Below are 19,038 nucleotides of genomic sequence, written 5' to 3'. Positions count from 1 at the left end.
AATTTAACCATTAATCATTGCTATTTTTCAGGAATGTTGTATGGCCAATGGGTGGAGGAGCACACAGTCTAATATAGCCTGATGATGAACACTGGCCCCGATGGGAAAGGTGACTAAGCTTCAACTCTAGGAACACAAATCCAGAACTAAACCAGGTCCTGAGGGATGAGGAAAGGATCCCAGAGAAGTAGCAGCTAAGACTTGAAGGACGAGTATCAGCTGCTCAGGAGAAGAGGGTTATGTCTGTGTGCACCACGGGGAGGAAGCAGGGTTGGCCTGGCAGAGGACACGGTATATGAAGCATACAGAGAGGGAAAGGTGAGACAGTGTGACCCAATCAACACATCTGGGTTGTTGGACGTGAGGCCAGGAATAGTGAGAGATGAAAAAGAATTAAACTGAGGCCAGATCATGAAAAGCCATGTGACTCATGTTTATGATGAAAGCCTTGCCTACAGTAAAATTCTAAGTGTCAGAAATCATTTCAGGATTTTGCAGAATTATATGTAAGAAATATATCTTCCAAAGTATTGTCTAGTTGTTTCCATCAAATACAATTTTCCAAGAGTTTAAAATGTGAATATATGGTCAAAGATTAATTAATGAGGAGAATACATGCCAAACTTATTTAATAAGAGTTAGTGAAAAAAAATTTAAATTGTGTCAAATTTTGAAAGAATTTTTGCTAAGAATTTGAGTTAGATTTATATTCTCAACTGGACAAAATTATTTGCATTGGTGTAGACAGGAATCTCAGGCTTTGTATCCATTTTCTACAAGTTGATCTCAACTCCTTCAAAGCTGTGAAAAAAACCTGATCACTTAAATACACACCCTTATATAATCTCTTACATCATCAAGTAACTCCAGGAGGGTTCCCTAGACTCGGTTCAGCGATTCACTGAAGGGGTGACACAGGCATCATTTTGCCTATTTGCAAGTATTGAATCATGTTTCTTTGTGTATTGCATATCACCCTCTTATTTCATCTTTGATTGTTCCCTAAGAATTAAATACTTGGGTCACCACCATTTCCCCTGAAACTTAGAATTTATTGATTGTTTTGCTCCTAGCACTTAAATTCACAGAGAAACCTGAACAACTTTGACAAACGGTTTTCTCTTTGTTAGAAACTTTTACCATTTTGTACCATGTCTTTGATTTTCTGAAAGCATATATAGTTAACTCTCTTAACAGAGCTTGTCTAAAGAGGTGAAACTCCTTTTGTTATTTTGACTGGAACAACAAATCATCTTCATTTTGCACATGGTTCTCTTTTGCTGTTGCTATTTTGATAGAATGACAATTGCTAACATTTATTCTGCACTTATCTGTACGAGCATTAAGATAAATACCTTACATGCCTTATCCCTGTAAAAACCTCACAAAATTCAGAAGATATTGCTATAATCACTGTTTCACCAATGAGAAAATTTGATGCACAAAGAGGTCATTTTGCTCAAGGTCACATAGCTAACAAGCATTGGAATTAGCGGTAGACTCAAATTGACCAGTCCCATCAATCCCACTTTGATGAGTATAAAATCATCATTCAGTGATTGATTGAACACACAGTTACAGGATTCAACAACATCCGGGCAAGGCGCTGGACACTGGGAATACTGTGCTAAACAAGACAAATGTTACAGTCCGGAAGACTGTTATTTTAAATTTAAACTAAAGCAAACACTGGGATTAGAAAGGAACCTGAGCAATATGACAAAGCCCTGTTTGTTTCCAAGTGAATAACCCGCATCTGATTCCGGAGACACCCCAGGGAGCGGCTCTGGCCCCAGGACTCCTGCCAGGTAAGCGCTTAATTCTGCTCTCACCATGTCAGCACTGCTTCCCTCACTCATCTTCTGCTTCCTAACTGCATTTTTACCGGAATCTGGCTTTCCGTTCCTCTCAACCCAGGACCACGCTGTCCCCAGTAACCTATCAAGGATGTCAAATTGCTTTCTAAAAGTGTTCTATGGGCTCCGTAGGAAACACAGATTCCACTTCCTCCAGTCTGCTCTGCAGTATATTCTTTTAAGCCCCATGGTGTTGGATTTCATTACTTTTCTCATCTTCCACAAGGAGGGAGTTAGACAACATTGGCATCTGCCCTTGGCTTTGATCACTGACCACACAGGTCTCAGGCTTAGGCTGATGGCCCCGTCACAGCACGTGGCATGGCAGACAGTTTGCTCGTCCCAATGCCATTCCTCTGGCGATCCTGGGCTGTGCAGGGGGGCTGGCTTCTTGTGTCCCAGTCTGGTCCTCAGACAAGTGGGTAGGATACACTCTGCCTGGGAGGACAGAGTCACCATCTTTGCACTGCACCTCAAACAGGCAGGCCAGTTCTATAAGTCAACAAGGACATGTTTACAGATGGTTAGGTCACAGGCAGTGTTTTTGCAAGGTAGCTTCAAGGAAGAGCAGGCTGGCCTTCAGTCTTTGTACTCTATGCTAATGTGACTGCCCCCTTTTCCCTTTCCATCTTATCTTCCTTCTTTCCTTCCTTCTTTGGCTTCTCATACTTTGGTAAAAATCTTGGGGAGAAGTGTATTGGGATCAACTATTCTCATTGCATATTACATAGAAAATAATTTATTCTAATGTGAAGCCTGACCAGTTTCAAAACCTCATTAATGTGTCACATGTATTTAGGGAACCAGGATTCAAGTGCCCTGTCTCCAGGCTTCTAGTGACTGAACAGTGAACAGATTTGGCACCCAGAATGGAGGGGAGGCAGGTTGGTCAAACAAGACCTGAGAGCGCCTGTACAATCAGCTGACTGATCATCTCCCATCTTACTATTATAACACACAGTGTTGCTGATTTGACAATTTATCTATGCATAATCTTGTCTTTCAGGTTAATTTTTAGTTTATTTTACAGTCATCATTTTACTACCAAAGAAACATTACTCAGACTGTATGTGTCTACTTGAAGAAGAAACTGTTTTTCATGGTCTTTATTCATCTACTGACTTAGTCACATATGCTAAGACCTGCTGAACTGACTCAATCTTGCCATTTCTCTCTAGAGCTCTACCTTCTGCCTCTCTGCTCTCCTCTCTTGACCCTTCACATCTCCAACCCCAGATTCCCATCATTCAGGGGAACATCATCATGCCTTGTGCTCAGTCACTTGATCATGTCCAACTCTTTGCAATCCCATGGACTGTAGTCTGCCAGGCTCCACTGTCCATGGAATTTTTTTTTTTTTAATTTTTATTAGTTGGAGGCTAATTACTTCACAATATTGTAGTGGTTTTTGTCATACATTGACATGAATCAGCCATGGATTTACATGTATCCCCCATCCCGATTTCCCCGCTCCCACCTCCCTCTCCACCCCATTCCTCTGGGTCTTCCCAGTGCACCAGGCCCAAGCACTTGTCTCATGCATCCAGCCTGGGCTGGTGATCTGTTTCACCCTAGATAATATACATGTTTCAATGCTGTTCTCTCGAAACATCCCACCCTCACCTTCTCCCACAGAGTTCAAAAGTCTGTTCTGTACTTCTGTGTTCCTTATTCTGTTTTGCATATAGGGTTATCTTTACCATCTTTCTAAATTCCATATATATGCATTGGTATACTGTTTTTGTTTTTATCTTTCTGGCTTACTTCACTCTGTATAACGGGCTCCAGTTTCATCCATCTCATTAGAACTGATTCAAATGAATTCTTTTTAACGGTTGAGTAATATTCCATGGTGTATATGTACCACAGCTTCCTTATCCATTCGTCTGCTGATGGGCATCTAGGTTGCTTCCATGTCCTGGCTATTATAAACAGTGCTGTGATGAACATTGGGGTGCACGTGTCTCTTTCAGATCTGGTTTCCTCAGTGTGTATGCCCAGAAGTGGGATTGCTGGGTCATATGGCAGTTCTATTTCCAGTTTTTTAAGGAATTTCTACACTGTTCTCCATAGCGGCTGTACTAGTTTGCCATGGAATTTTCCAGGTAAGAATACTGAAGCTGGTTGCCATTTCCTACTCCAGGGGTGTCTACCTTCTTACCAAACTTGTAAATGCTTTGAGAGCAGGATGACTTAGAATGCTCTTTTCATCTTATTTATGACCTGTTGCGTTGTATTCCTATGGCATTCTATCTTTGTCATCAATTTCTTTCTTTCTCATAAATATGGTTTTAACAGCTAACTTTATAAACAACAATGTATATCACTACTTAAGATTGCTGTCTGTGATTTATGGGAAACACAGGTTTCGAGGGAGGTAACAAGTAAGGTGCGAGTCATAAAAGAGTAAGGTTGGAAACAGATCGCCCATCTATCATGATCCCTGGGAAAATATTTTTGCTCAAAGTGACAGGTTGCTCTCATTCTAAACTTGGTTTAAATGTGAAGCCAAACATGTCCGCACAACATGTTTTATTTCTCTCCAAAATGTCACTTTTGGGGAAGCACAGTAGATGCAGTCACCCTGGCATTTCACTGTACAGAAAGGTGCTTCAGTATCGTTCACAGACAAAGCAGGGGTGAGTCAAGCATTTGTCTCACAGTCCTGGGGCTCCAGGGAATTGGGTTCTAGATTGTTTCTATGGGTGCCCTGGAAACTACAGTGCACATCAAATGACAGGTCAGCTCCCAAGTTCCCTGGGGAGACCACAGCAAATATAAATACTTTTGAAGGTGGTACATTTGAACATGCAGCAGTAATAGGTAAAAATGACCCATAAGCCAACTCTTTCTTAAATCAAATAATGAGCACAAGACCATGAACCACAAGTATGCATAATACAGGTCCAGGAATGTTAGCTACACAAATGTTAACATTTTAGAAAATATATACTATGTATACTTTTTAAAGAAGAAAATTAAGAAAATCATTAAGAATATCAATGCATCATACCAAAGATATTTCACATCTTCCTATGATGCACAGTTTGCATTACTGGTTGGTGTCTCATGAGGAGTACTTGACAAATGTCTGCATTTTTTAGAAATACTATGGGAATATCCATTAACCTCATCAAGTATTTAAAATATATCTTATGGTATTATCAACAAACGTCTGTAACTGTAGTCAAATGGTTTTATCACCTTCTCTTCATGGTCTGTTTTCCTGTTATTGGAACACATGGCTGTGGGCAAAGAAGAGCTCCCTCCTTCCCCACCACACCCTGACCTGAAACACAGTTACCAAGCGGGTCTGACCTGAGATCAGAAGAGCAGGGAGGTCTGCAGGTGGCAAAGAGAAACATTCAGGGAGGTAACTGTCGGTTACTTGCATGAAGCTAGATTTGGGTGGCACACTTAGGAGAAATGCAGATGACAAAAAAGTGCTAAAAACCAATGATCCAAATCAGGGCTCTTTGAGAAAGCAAAAAAAAAAAAAAACCAGAAAAAACAAACTACAAAATTCTACTCTAACTTGGTCAACTCCTGCGTTCCACAATATACAAAGACTCAAAGTTCTGTATGGAGTCAGGCTTTCTGGCAAGGGAATTCTTCACAGAATTCATCTATATAACTTTATATTCACTTATGTAACTAGTCAGTCAAGATGGCAACACGAAATATCTATGCCCTATATAAACTCTTTTTTCAAAGACCAAGAGAAGCAACTATATTATTATTTCTCCCTCTGACATATGCTATGTTTCCTATAAGTCACTTTCCATAGTGTCTTACATCACACTTATTTACTCTTATTTGCATAAACTTATTCTTACCACACTAACTTGGGAGTTCTTTAAAACGAAATAATTTTTCACATTCTCTATAGTTCTTAATACAATTTTTATATACAGCAGATATTCCATAAATATTTATGATGCTGAATATATTTTGAAGTATTTAGCCAAATGGAACAGCAGAAGTTTTAGAGCGATAAAATTTGAAGTCAATAAAATTAGACAATAATTTAGTGGTAATAGCTATGTGTCAGAAATATGATAAGCTAGGACTAAAAAGATGAATTCTTCCCTGTAAGAATTTAAATCTAAATCTAAGAGGAACTGGCATCTGGAAACAGAGGTGTAAACAAATAAAGCTACTCTAATTAAGACAGCTTGACATGGGAACACAGTTGACAAACAGAAAATTACAACAGAGTAAAGAAAGGAAGTCAGATATGTAGCAGTAGAAGTATTTCAATTCAGAGAAGAAACAATAGATTATTTAATGAACTTGGCCATTTACTGTATGACTTGAGAAAATAAAATAGCCTTATTACCTAGTATAAGTAAACATGAGTCGCTCAGTTGTGTCCGACACTTTGCGACCCCATGACTATAGCCTACCAGGCTTCCCTGTCCATGGGACTCTCTAGGCAAGAATACTGGAGTGGGTAGCCATTCCCTTCTCTAGGGGATCTTCCTGACTCAGGGATCAAACCTGGGTCTCCTGCATTGCAGGTAGATTCTTTACTGTCTGAGTCACCTAGTATACACATAAATTTCAAATGTAGAAGGACTCCAGTATTAACGAATATATATTAGATTGGCCAAAAAGTTTGTCTGTGTTTTTTCCAAGATGTTATGGAAAAACCTGAACTAACTTTTTGGCCAATCCAATATTTTATTTAGAATAATTTTTATATTCTTTAGTAGAAACCTCGGAAAAAACCCACAACTGGGACTCTAGGTAAGCTCAAATCCTAGACCTCTATACAGTTAGAAAAAGCTCCTGGAGAAAACTACTCTTTCTAGTTAGAGAATCAGGAGGCAACCCCTGCAGGACAGTCCTCCTTGGAATTTCCCTGCTCTGCCCCAGGTGAGGGACAGCAACGAAGCAGCAACTCCCCCCGCCCCCTTCCCTGGTTGATACCAAAAGGGAACAGCAGCAGCAGTCCTTCAAGAAGAGTCTTTTGATTCGGCCCATCTTGCAGCACCAGCAAGCCAGTGGCCCATATCCCCTCTTCCCTGCCATGGTTGAGACCCACGTGGGCAGGTGGGGGGTTGAGTTTCCCTGCCCTACAAGTGAGCTCCAGTCTGACACCACACCCCTGATGCAGAGGCAGCACGGCTGACTGTGGCTGGATCAGCCCTGTAGGATTTTTTCTCTCATCGTTTTGCCTACGATGGGTCTCTTTGCGGGAAATTGTGCAATGCAGTGCAGAGGCCTAAGTCCCAACCTTTAAAGATGAACACACTGGGAAACCAGGGAAGAGGATAAAGGACCATGGAGAGGAGAAAGCAGACGAAAGGGATCTTTTACATTTGTATATTGAGTGTCAGTCCATTCTCAAATTGCATGTACATGAATCCAATTAAATTCAGACAGCAAAGATGTTCAGAACAAGTAGAGAGTGAGGCTAAGTTACAGACTAGACTATAGTGGAATATATGTGGGGGCAGACAAGAATATAATGTGACTGGCCCAGGATATAATCTAAGCTATTAAAAACAACAAGAAACAGAAAATCTAAAAAGTTATCAGGAAAAGACAAACATATCAATGTGGAGATGGCACAAATGCTACAAATAAGATATATACTTTTAAACAATTACTACAACCATGATTTATGAAGGACAAACTGTTGCAATAAATGAAAACAGAGGTGTCAGCAATGAACTAAAGTTAAAAAGTAAATTACGAATGAAGAGTTGGCCAAAAAGTTCATTCAGGTTTTTTACAGATGTTATGAAAACCGTGAACGAACTTTTTAGCCAATCCAATACATGACATGAAAATTTTCCTTGAGTGCCTTAAAATTAGAATTGAGATGACAAAGGAAAAAATGTACATGAAGATAGACTAGCAGAAATCACCAAAAATGAAGAAAAAATAGTGTAGAGGCTCAGAGGAAAAATATCAAAAGGTCTAAGATTTGTGGCATAAAAGACTAAGAGAGCAAAGAGAAAAATTAGAACACAAAACATATTTGAAGAAATCATGGCAGAAACCTTCCCAGTCTTGATGAAATACATAAATTAAAAAACCTAAACAACTAAGTAAACCTGAATTAGGTAAACTTAAAGATAAACATCAGAGAAGGCAATGGCACCTCACTTCAGTACTCTTGCCTGGAAAATCCCATGGACGGAGGAGCCTGGTGGGCTGCAGTCCATGGGGTCACTGAGAGTCAGACACAATTGAGTGACTTCACTTTCACTTTCATGCATTGGAGAAGGAAATGGCAGCCCACTCCAGTGTTCTTGCCTGGAGAATCCCAGGGATGGGGGAGCCTGGTGGGCTGCCGTCTGTGGGGTCGCACAGAGTCGGACACGACTGAAGTGACAGCAGCAGCAGCAGCAAAGATAAACATGATCAGACACATTAAATTAAACCACTGAAAACCAAAAATAAAGACATTTTTAAGGACGCCAGATATAAATGATATGTTTCATTTAAAAGAGATGATGTACTACATTTTAAAAAAGGGAATTAAATGACTGTACATTTCTCATGAAAAAATAAAAATGTGAGAAGGCAGTGGAACAGCATTTTTAAAGTGCTAAAATGACAGACCCAGAATCTTGTATCTAGCACAAACACTCTTCAGAGATGAAGCCGAAGTAAAGATGATTTCAGCAGGAATAAAACTAAGGGAATTTGTCAATATAGCTCTGCTTTAAAAGAAATGCTGACGTAAGTTCTTCAGTGGAAGGGAAATAATAGAGGGACATATGCAATGTCAGGAAGGAAGAAAGAGGAAAACAACAGAGGAAATGTTGATAAATAAAATTTTTGCTTTTAAAATTTATTTAAATATGCAACACTGGTCAAAACAAAATTATAATACTGATGTAGTTTTCACCAATGCTAGATATAAAACATTTGAACACTAATTCATAGAGGAAATTTAGGTAAAGTATATGATAAGATCTCTTGCTTGCACTTGAAGAGTTAAAATTAATTCTGAGTATATAAAGCTTATTATAATCCCTACAAAACACTAAGTAAAACTATAAAAAGGTATAATTCTAAGTATTCAATACAATAAAATTTAACAAAAATTCCAACAGTACAAAATACAGAGGGAAAAAGAAAACAGCAAAAGAATGAAAATGCTACTAATAAAAAGCTAGACCTTATTCTAAATATAAAACTTATGATAAAGGTAAAATCATAACAAAAGATATCAAACAAAACAAAAGATCTAAATATATGACTCCAACATTCAATTGAAATACGTCCATAAAATACCCACTTGAAGTATAATGGTATAGACAGGTTAAAATTTAAAAGGTGGGAAAAGAAACACCAATGCTAACAAAAATCCAAGTAAAGTAGAATTGCTATATTAATATCATATAAAGAAGGTAAATGACCAAAGATAGATGAATAATTACAACTGTTATAAGGGTTGGGTCACCAAGGAGACAAAGAAACTCTGTCTGTACCTAGCATTACAGGTGCAAAAATGTGGCAGAAAAAAACTAATAGAAATAAAAGAGAAACAAACTCACAATTATACTTGAGTGATCAATGCTAATTCATAGAACAGGTAGACAGAAAATCAACAGGGATGTAGAAAAGTTGAACAACACAATCAATTAAGTGGACCCAAGTGACACTTAGGGAACACTCCATCCTCAGTTGCTGAGTACACATTCTTTTCAAGGGCACATGAAACATTTAAGATAGATCATCTCCTTGGCAAAACAAATCTTATTTTTAATAGAAAACTGAAGACATATGAAGTTTGGTTTCTGACTATAAAAGTAGTAACTGAAAAACTGAAATATGAAAAATCACAAATTATTAAAAAATTATAACATCAATTCAGAAATCAAAGATGAAGCTTCAAGAGAAATTAAAAAAAAATTGTCTACTGAATTAAAATGGATACTGTTGGGAATATATCAAACTAAAAAGCTTCTCTATGGCAAAAGAAATGATTAACAAAATGAAAAGGTAACCTATGGAATGGGAGAAAATATTTACAAATCATGTATCTGACAAAGGGTTGATATCCACAATATACAAGGAACTCACAGAACTCAACAGCAGTCTAGCAGTAAACAAACCAATTTAAAAAACGGGCAGAGAAGTTGAGTAGATATTTTACCAAAGATATTCAAATGGCTAACAAGTACTTCAAAAGGTACTCAATATCACTAACCAGAGAAAAGCAAATCAAATGCACAATGAAGTATCTCTCCATATCTGTTAAAATGATTGTATTAAGAAGAGATAATAAATGTTGGCACGAATATGGAGAAAAAGCAACAGTATACTGTTGGCAGAAATTAGTACAAACACTGTGGAAAAGAGTGTGGAGGTTTCCCAAAAAATTAAAAACAGAACTACTTCAATGACTCATTGAAAAAGACCCTGATGAGGGCAGAAGGAGAAGAGGACAACATAGATGGTTGGAGGAGAAGGATGAGATGGTTGGATGGCCTTCACCAACTTGATGGACATGAGTTTGAGTAAGTTCCAGGAGTTGGTGATGGAGAGGGAAGCCTGGTGGGCTGCAGTCCATGTGGTCGCAAAGAGTCAAACACAACTGAGCAACTGAACTGCACCCCCATGTTCACAATAGGCAAGGTGTATAATCAACCCAAATGACCACTGACAAATGAATAAAGAAACTGTATTGTATATAACAATGGATTATTATTTAGCCATACAAAAGAAGGAAATTCTGTCATTTGTGCAACATGGATGGACCTTGAGGGCATTATGCTAAATCAAATAAAACAAAGATAAATACCGCATGGTACCACGTATCTGCAACCAAAAAAAAGGTGGGGGAGAATTCAGACAGAGTTGCAAAGTGGTAACTAGAGACTCAGGGGTGAAAGAAATAGGGAGTGGTTTGGCAAAATAAAAAAGAAAACAACAAGGTTAACAAATGATATCACTTATATGTGTATTTAAATTATTTAAAAAAAAAAAAAAAAAAAAACCTCAGAAATGACATTGATGATTTCCAGGAGTAGGGCATTAAGAGTGGAGGAAAGGGGTGATATTGGCCAAAGATATATACTTTCAATAAGATAAATCACTTCTGGGAATCTAATGCACAACATGGTGTTTAGTTAGTAATGTATATTTGAACATTACTTAGTAGATCTTAAAAGATCCTACGCACAAAAAGAAAGAATGCTTGTGTGAGGTAATCAGTTCAGTTGTTCAGTCATATCCAAGGCTTTGTGACCCCATGAATTGCAGCACACCAGGCCTCCCTGTCCATCACCAACTCCTGGAGTCCACCCAAACCCACATCCATTGAGTCAGTGATGCCATCCAACCATCTCATCCTCAGTCATCCCCTTCTCCTCCTACCCTCAATCTTTCCCAGCATCAGGGTCTTTTCCAATGAGTCAGCTCTTCGCATCAGGTGGCCAAAGTACTGGAGCTTCAGCTTCAATATCAGTCCTTTCAATGAACACCCAGGACTGATCTCCTGTAGCATGGACTGGTTGGATCTTCTTGCAGTCCAAGGAACTCTCAAGAGTCTTCTCCAACACTACAGTTCAAAAGCATCAATTCTTCAGCACTGAGTTTTCTTTATAGTCCAACTCTCACACCCATACATGACTACTGGAAAAACCATAGCTTGACTAGACGGACCTTTGTTGGCAAAGTAATGTCTCTGCTTTTTAATATGCTGTCTAGGTTGGTCATAACTTTCCTTCCAAGGAGCAAGCGTCTTTTATTTATTTATTTATTTTGCATTCTTTTTTTTTTTTTTTTTAATTTTTCAGTGGGTTTTGTCATACATTGATATGAATCAGCCATAGAGTTACATGTATTCCCCATCCCGGTCCCCCATCCCACCTCCTTCTCCACCCGATTCCTCTGGGTCTTCCCAGCCCACCAGGCCCAAGCACTTGACTCATGCATCCCACCTGGGCTGGTGGTCTGTTTCACCACAGATAATATACATGCTCTTCTTTTCACGGCTGCAGTCACTATCTGCAGTGATTTTGGAGCCCCCAAAAATAAAGTCAGCCACTGTTTCCATTGTTTCCCCATCTATCTGCCATGAAATGATGGGACCGGATGCCATGATGAGGTAACAGATACGTTAGCTAATATTTCTGTGGTCAGCATTTTATAATGTATACATATATAAAATCATACTACACCTTAACCTTATACAATATTACAGATCAATCATCAATAGAAATGGGAGAAAATAAGAATAGCAAAAAACTGTTAAAACATAAAAATCTGCTATTTACAGCTAAACAGCTCGGTGGGACTTTAACCTTAAATTATTGATTTTTCTTTTGTAACATAAACTTTTAAGTTCAAATTGAGAAACTCGAAAAGGGCAAACTGTGCCTATACCAAGCAGAAAGAAGGGAATAATAAAGAGGAAAACTTAATAAAGTGGAAAACAAAAATGGAAACAAGTCATTGAAATAAGATTCTTCAAAATCAGTCAGCTGGTAATTGACATTGATGAACTCCCAGCCATTTTGACTATACAGTAAAAGGAAGAGCATGTATGCTTAGTCACTCAGTCTTGTCCAACTCTTTGCAACCCCCGTGGATCAGCTTCTCTGTCTATGGGAATCTCTAGGCAAGAATACTGGAGTGGGTAGCCATTTTCTTCTCCAGGGGAACTTCCTGGCCCAGGGATCAAACCCAGACCTCCTGCATTGCGGGCAGGTTCTTTATTATCTGAGCCACCGGGGAGCCCCAAATGAGGAGTGGACGACAGTTTTGCATATTGAAAAACGAGAGAATATCACTACTCACCATGCAGAAATTAAAGAAAAACAGAATATGAAGAATCATTCTATGCCCATAAATTTGACTGAGATGAAACTGACCAATTTCTTTTTTTATGTTAACATGTAGTCAATTTAATTATTTTATCTATTTTTGTAGCTGGGTATTTTTTTTTCCATTTATTTTTATTAGTTGGAGGCTAATTACTTTACAATATTGTAGTGGTTTTTGGCATACACTGACATGAATCAGCCATGGATTTACATGTGTTACCCATCCCGATCCCCCCTCCTGCCTCCCTCTAATTTAATTATTTTAAATAAATAACTTTTTGAAAAATTGTTTTGACATCTAAAATGGCATAATGATAGATATAAGCCACACAAACCAACCCTCTTCAATAGTCTCAAAAAGTTTTAAAAGTCTCAAGAGATTTTAAGACCAAAAAATTGGAACACTTCACTACAATTATTATTAACAGTATTTTAAAGATAAGATTAAGACACAGTTAAGCGGTTTACCAAATTTCTAAAACTCCAAATTCTATGCACTTTCCATTACAATAGAAGATCAGAAGAAAACACCTATTTTATGCTTCTAGTGTTTTTAGTTTTGGGGGAATACACATTTTTAACATGTTCCCAGATGACACTGATGCCCCTAAATTTAGAAGACCACCATTAAAGCAAATAAACTATCTGAAGGGTTTTAGGAGGGGACAGTTAGGGTTCGAAGAAGGCCAGGTGCCTTCACCTCTCTGGGACTTAATTTTTCACCCCTGTACAGGACATCTGTACAATGAGGGTGTCTCTGATGTTCTTCTGGCTATCAGTTTGAGTTTCACACATTCAGCTGCCCAAGAGCAACTGAAGAGGTACATCTTTCTGATGAGGGGTCAGGGGTAATCTAAAGTCATAAAAGTCAAAATTCTTATCTTGGCTCACAGAGCCTACAAAATTTGGCCAGTTTAAGTTCCTGGTCTCATCATCCTCTTTTCGCTCCACTCACAGTGGCCCTTCTCCTTTTCGTTAACCCAGCTCAGTCTGTTCCCATGATATGGCCTTTATGGTTGCTCTTCCTTCTGCTCCTAATACTCTTCAGCAGCTCTTCATAAGATTCACCCCTCGCTTTGTTCCATCACTTTGTTCTGCTCGATTTTCCTTAAAGCTCTCACTACCATCTTAGATAACCATGTTTGCTTGTAGGCTTCTTTATGGTCGGTTTCCTCCACTAAGCTGTCAACTACTTGAGCACAAAGCTACAGTCTCTGGTAAACCAAAGTGTCTGGCAGGTAGGTGGAGCTCAGTAAATACAGGATGGCCGAATGCCTGCCAGCAGCCCAGGCCAGGCTTGCAAAACAGTCACGGATACGTCCGGACAGGACGCGCAGCGATCCGGCGGCAGGTTGGTCAGCAGGAAGATCTGGGCTGCTCTGTCCAGCCTGGCGTGACAGTGGACCTTGGAGGACGAGTTGGAACAGGAGAGAGAACGCCGGCGGCGACCCCAGAACCTGAGTTTCACCATGGACACGGACCTGCCGGCCCCAGAGAGACTGCTGAGCGTGGAGGAAGCAGAGGGGCCCCGGCCACCGGCCCCAGACCCCAGAGATGAGGAGGATGTCTGGGCCGTCCTGAGGATGCGGCAGGAGAGGAGGCAGAGGCGCCGGGAGGCCCTGTCCCGGAGCCGCAGGAGGCAAGGCAGCCGCCCCCGGCACCCGAGGAGCAGATGCAGTCGCCGTCAGGCCGGAGACAGCCCAGAGCGCGGCTCTGCGGAGGAGCGGGGCCTGGCGGGCAGGGCGCCTGCGGGCTCCGAGAAGCCGTCTGTTGCGAAGACACTTGCGCTGGATCCTGAGACCCTGAGCCCCAGTAAATGCTCCGTGTCCCAGAAGATCGCTGTGCTGGAGGAGCGCGCCGTCTCAGAAAAGAGGGCGGTTCCAGACAAAGCCAGCGTCTCGGAGAAGAGAACGGTGTCTGAGAAAGGCACCATCTTCGAGAAGACCCCGGCCCCCGAGACGCAGCCGGCCCCAGGCAGGGCCATGGCCCCAGCGCGGCCCCAGGCCCGGGTGCACCCAGCCTCAGCGGAGCGCCCGTCCAGCCCCGGGGGGCAGCAGGGTGCTGGGCCTGAGAAGGAGCCCGAGTCCTCGGCGGGGCCTCTGCCCCGGGCTGGCGGCCTCCCGCCCCTCACTCTGCAGGTGAGGGCCCCCAGCACGGATGCTGAGGCCGAGGTCCCCTCGCCTACACGGGCCTCGCCCACGTTCAGCAGCTCCCTGCGCACTCCAATCCCCGCACCACCTCCTTCCGATGAGCCCCCGAGAGTTAGCTCAGAGCCGGCCTTAAGGAGCAGCGCCGGCGTGAGGCTAAAGGTCAGCTCGGTCAAATTAGGCCTGAAGCTGGAGCGATACCACGTGGCCATACAGAGATCAGAGTCCGTCAAGTGTGCAAGCCCATCCCACATTGAGTTCCTCGTGCCTCACGTGGATGTCGCCAGCAAGCGTCACCTCTTCGACAAAGAGCTGGTGGGCCAGAGCCGAGAGGGCCCAGCCTCCGGCCGCAAGGAGAACTTGCAGTTCTCAAGGGTGGTGTTGTCGTGGCTCAACCAGACGCCTGCCCAAACTGACCAATTTCTTAAAGGAAACAAATTGACAAGACTCAGAATTGAAACGGATAAGCAATGCTACCGAAAACTTAAAGTCATAATAAAAAAAAAGAAAGAAAGAAAGAAAAAGAAAAGTTATGCAAAGAACTCTAACTTCATGCCCACATCATTTTGCTCATTTCACTCGTGCATTTTACCAAATGTTTAAGTAAGAAATAATTCTAGATTGTCTCTTCTAGAAATTAGAAGAGGGAGTGCTCCCATTTTATGAGACTACCATAAAATCATACAAAGTTTCACACCAATATACTTCACAGAAAAAGGAGTAAAAATCTTCACCAAAATGTTAGCAAGTCAAATCTAGCAACATATAAGAATAATAATATATAACAATCAAATGGGATATATGTCGAGAACCAAATCTTGTTCAACATTTGAAAATCAGGGTAATATACCATATTAACAGACTAACAGAAGAAAAGCATATTTTTATATCAATAGATGAATATTATAGTATGTGTTATTTTTCTCAAGACTCATTCATGATAACCTATCAGCAAAAAAATAGAAGGACTTTCTTAAACTACTAAAGGACATTTACAAAATATAGCAAAATCACATTTAATGGTAAAGACTGAAGGCATTCCTCCTATGATTAGTAGCCAAAAATGTCAACTCTCACCACTCCTATCCAATACCATGTTGAAAATTCTACCAAATTCAACAAGAAAAATAAAAATCACTTAGATTGGAATAAAGAATTAAGAATATTTGCAGAATATGTACTTGCTTATAAGAAAGAATCTACCAAAATTTATTTTAACTGTAATTAACAGACGGTTTAGCTCAGCTCAGTCACTCAGTCATGTCCGACTCTTTGCGACCCCATGAACTGCACCGCGCCAGGCCTCCCTGTCCATCACCAACTCCCAGAGTTTACTCAAACTCATGTCCATCCAGTCGGTGATGTCATCCAGCCATCTCATCCTCTGTCATCCCCTTCTCCTCCTGCCTTCAATCCCTCCCAGCATCAGCGTCTTTTCCAATGAGTCAACTCTTCACATGAGGTGGCCAAAGCATTGGAGTTTCAGCTTCAGCATCAGTCCTTCCAATAAACACCCAGGACTGATCTTTTAGGATGAGCTGGTTGGATCTCCTTGCAGTCCAAGGGACTCTCAAGAGTCTTCTCCAACACCACAGTTCAAAGGCATCTATTCTTCAGTACTCAGCTTTCTTCACAGTCCAGCTCTCACATCCATACATGACCAATGGAAAAACCATAGCCTTGACTAGATGGACCTTTGTTGGCAAAGTAATGTTTCTGGTTTTAAATGTGCTATCTAGGTTGGTCAAGATTTTCCTTCCAAGGAGTAAGTGTCTTTTAATTTCATGGCTTCAATCAACATCTGCAGTGATTTTGGAACCCAAGAAAATAGTCTGTCACTCTTTCCATTGTTTCCCCATCTATTTGCCATGAAGTGAGGGGACTGGATGCCATGATCTTAGTTTTCTGAATGTTGAGCTTTAAGCCAACTTTTTCACTCTCTTCTTTCACCTTCATCAAGAGGCTCTTTAGTTCTTCTTCACTTTCTGCCATAAGGGTGGTGTCATCTGCATATCTGTAGTTATTAATATTTCTCCCGGCAATCTTGATTTCAGTTTGTGCTTCCTCCAGCCCAGCGTTTCTCATGATGTACTCTGCATATAAGTTAAATAAGCAGAGTGACAATATACAGCCTTGACGTACTTCTTATTTGGAACCAGTCTGTTGTTCTATGTCCAGTTTTAACTGTTGCTTCCTGACCTGCATATAGGTTTCTCAAGAGGCAGGTCAGGTGGTCTGGTATGGCCATCTCTTTCAGAATTTTCCACAGTTTATTGTGATCCACACAGTCAAAGGCTTTGGCATAGACAGAAGGTTAGTTCTAGCCAAAGTGATCTTTAGATTTGTGTAACCTCAGCTGAATTCTTAGTATAGACATGCTTATACTGAAATGTATGTGACTAAACAAAGGACTCAAATAACCCAAACAACTTTTAAAAAGAATCAAATTGAACCAAACAACTCCTGGTTTTAAGACATATTCTAAAGCTAGAATAATTAACAAAACAGTTAAAGGAGAGATTAGCAAATTACTACTCATGAGTCAAAGCTAGTTCAACACTTGTTTTTGTAAATAAAGTTTTATTAGAACAAAGCCATACCCTGTCATTTGTATATTGTCAAAGCTGCTTTTCAGGTACAAGGAGAGACCTGCAAGGAGTTGTGAAAGTGACCTCTATTGCCAATAGAAGTATCTATACCTCTCTTTCAAATCTTGGGCTTTATTAAAGTTCAACTGTATGTGCTGACGTATATTCCCCATTTGAAGAATTTTTTTTTTAGCTTTTATGCACATCTTTTAATACTTCTATGTATATTATAAAATACATAAAAACATTAATCTGTGTTCAGAGAAGGTGATTGTGCCTTTAAAAATTAAGACTTAATTCTCCAATTTTTAAAGGCTTACAAGATTAAACAGCAAAGTATTGTGAAATTCCAGTGGACACAGATACTTACTATACTTCAACTGGTGCAGAGCATTCCATGTACTTTTCCATACTCTAAGTAATATACTTGTGCATTTACAATACACTCAAGTTTTTCTCTGTACAAAAAATGTTCTGTGTTCAGACTATTTTGCATTTTTTACTGAAGATAAACACACCATTCTATTTATTGAAATCTATTACATTAAAAATAGCTACATACTTATAATATTGTTAATGTATCATAATTGAACACTGATATTTTAACATTAGGAATATCTACAGTTCAATTTAATCATTTTTACTAAAATATTATTAATATGATGACTTTTCATGTACATCTGCACTAGAATTTTAGAAGTGGTTTCATTACTACCCAATTTCCTTTTAAAGGCATTAACATTTTATATTATTTTTACATAGTACAGCTCTATACTCCAACAACCTGAAAAGATTTTGTTAAAGTCAATCTTCAACTCTTGCTAACTTCAGAGATGAAAAACTGGCTTCTAAATTTGATTACTTTACATTAAAATGCCTAGGAATCTCAAGTACATAAGCAAATAACCCATATGTACATATTAGTTTGTGAGCATCCCTTTTCCTTTTTCTCAACCTAGGTGCTATTTAAATATGTCGCTATTAATCATTTGTTTATGTGGTGTGTGATATTCTTGCCACGGGATTTTGTTTAACTATTTTGCTATGTGTTTTTATCTTCATACAATCCAATATTTAGCTTTCTCTACTGCTGTATTATAAAATTTTATAATATCTTCAACACCTTTATAATATACTGTTTAAATATTGTTTTCTAAATAAAGTATCGACTGCACCTATAATATTTACCAGGTGTTACTGCTTTCATGTTAATTCTACGCTTTTTTCATTTTTTCTAGCCTCTCTGTAAATTACATATTGAAGCATGATGGTTATTTTACTGCAGTCATTTTTATCATTGTACATTTTCACTGACTCTTAACATCTGACATATGTACATTTTTCACTATGATTCTGGTTTACAGTCTCCTTTTATTTCTAAATTTGTTATTCGTATTCAGTTTTCACATTTCTTGGTTCATTAAATTTCCCGGCTACTCCATCTTCTTTAAAGATTGCATCCATTGTTAGTACAAAATGCCATTTTCCCCCCACTAAAGGTTGGCTTAAAGGCAGTACTGTAGACATTCACATTCCCATTTCTGTAGCATTTCACCTATAAATATCCCTCTGTCTTCAACCTTTTTGTGCCTTTCATACTAGCATGATCTATTAAGAATATCACAGAGCTAACCTGTTATTTAATTCAAGTTAG

General features: G+C 39.6%; 1 pseudogene; it reads left to right on the top strand.

Moving 5' to 3' along the window:
• Window positions 1-13,920: 13,920 nt before the first annotated feature.
• On the top strand, window positions 13,921-15,399 carry LOC136144143 (ladinin-1-like; annotated as a pseudogene).
• The last annotated feature ends 3,639 nt before the right edge of the window (window positions 15,400-19,038 follow it).

The sequence above is a fragment of the Muntiacus reevesi genome, chromosome 11 (assembly GCF_963930625.1).
Source record: "Muntiacus reevesi chromosome 11, mMunRee1.1, whole genome shotgun sequence".
Taxonomy (NCBI): domain Eukaryota; kingdom Metazoa; phylum Chordata; class Mammalia; order Artiodactyla; family Cervidae; genus Muntiacus; species Muntiacus reevesi.
Note: the sequence above shows the minus strand (reverse complement) of the source record. Positions and strands in the feature narration are given on the sequence as shown.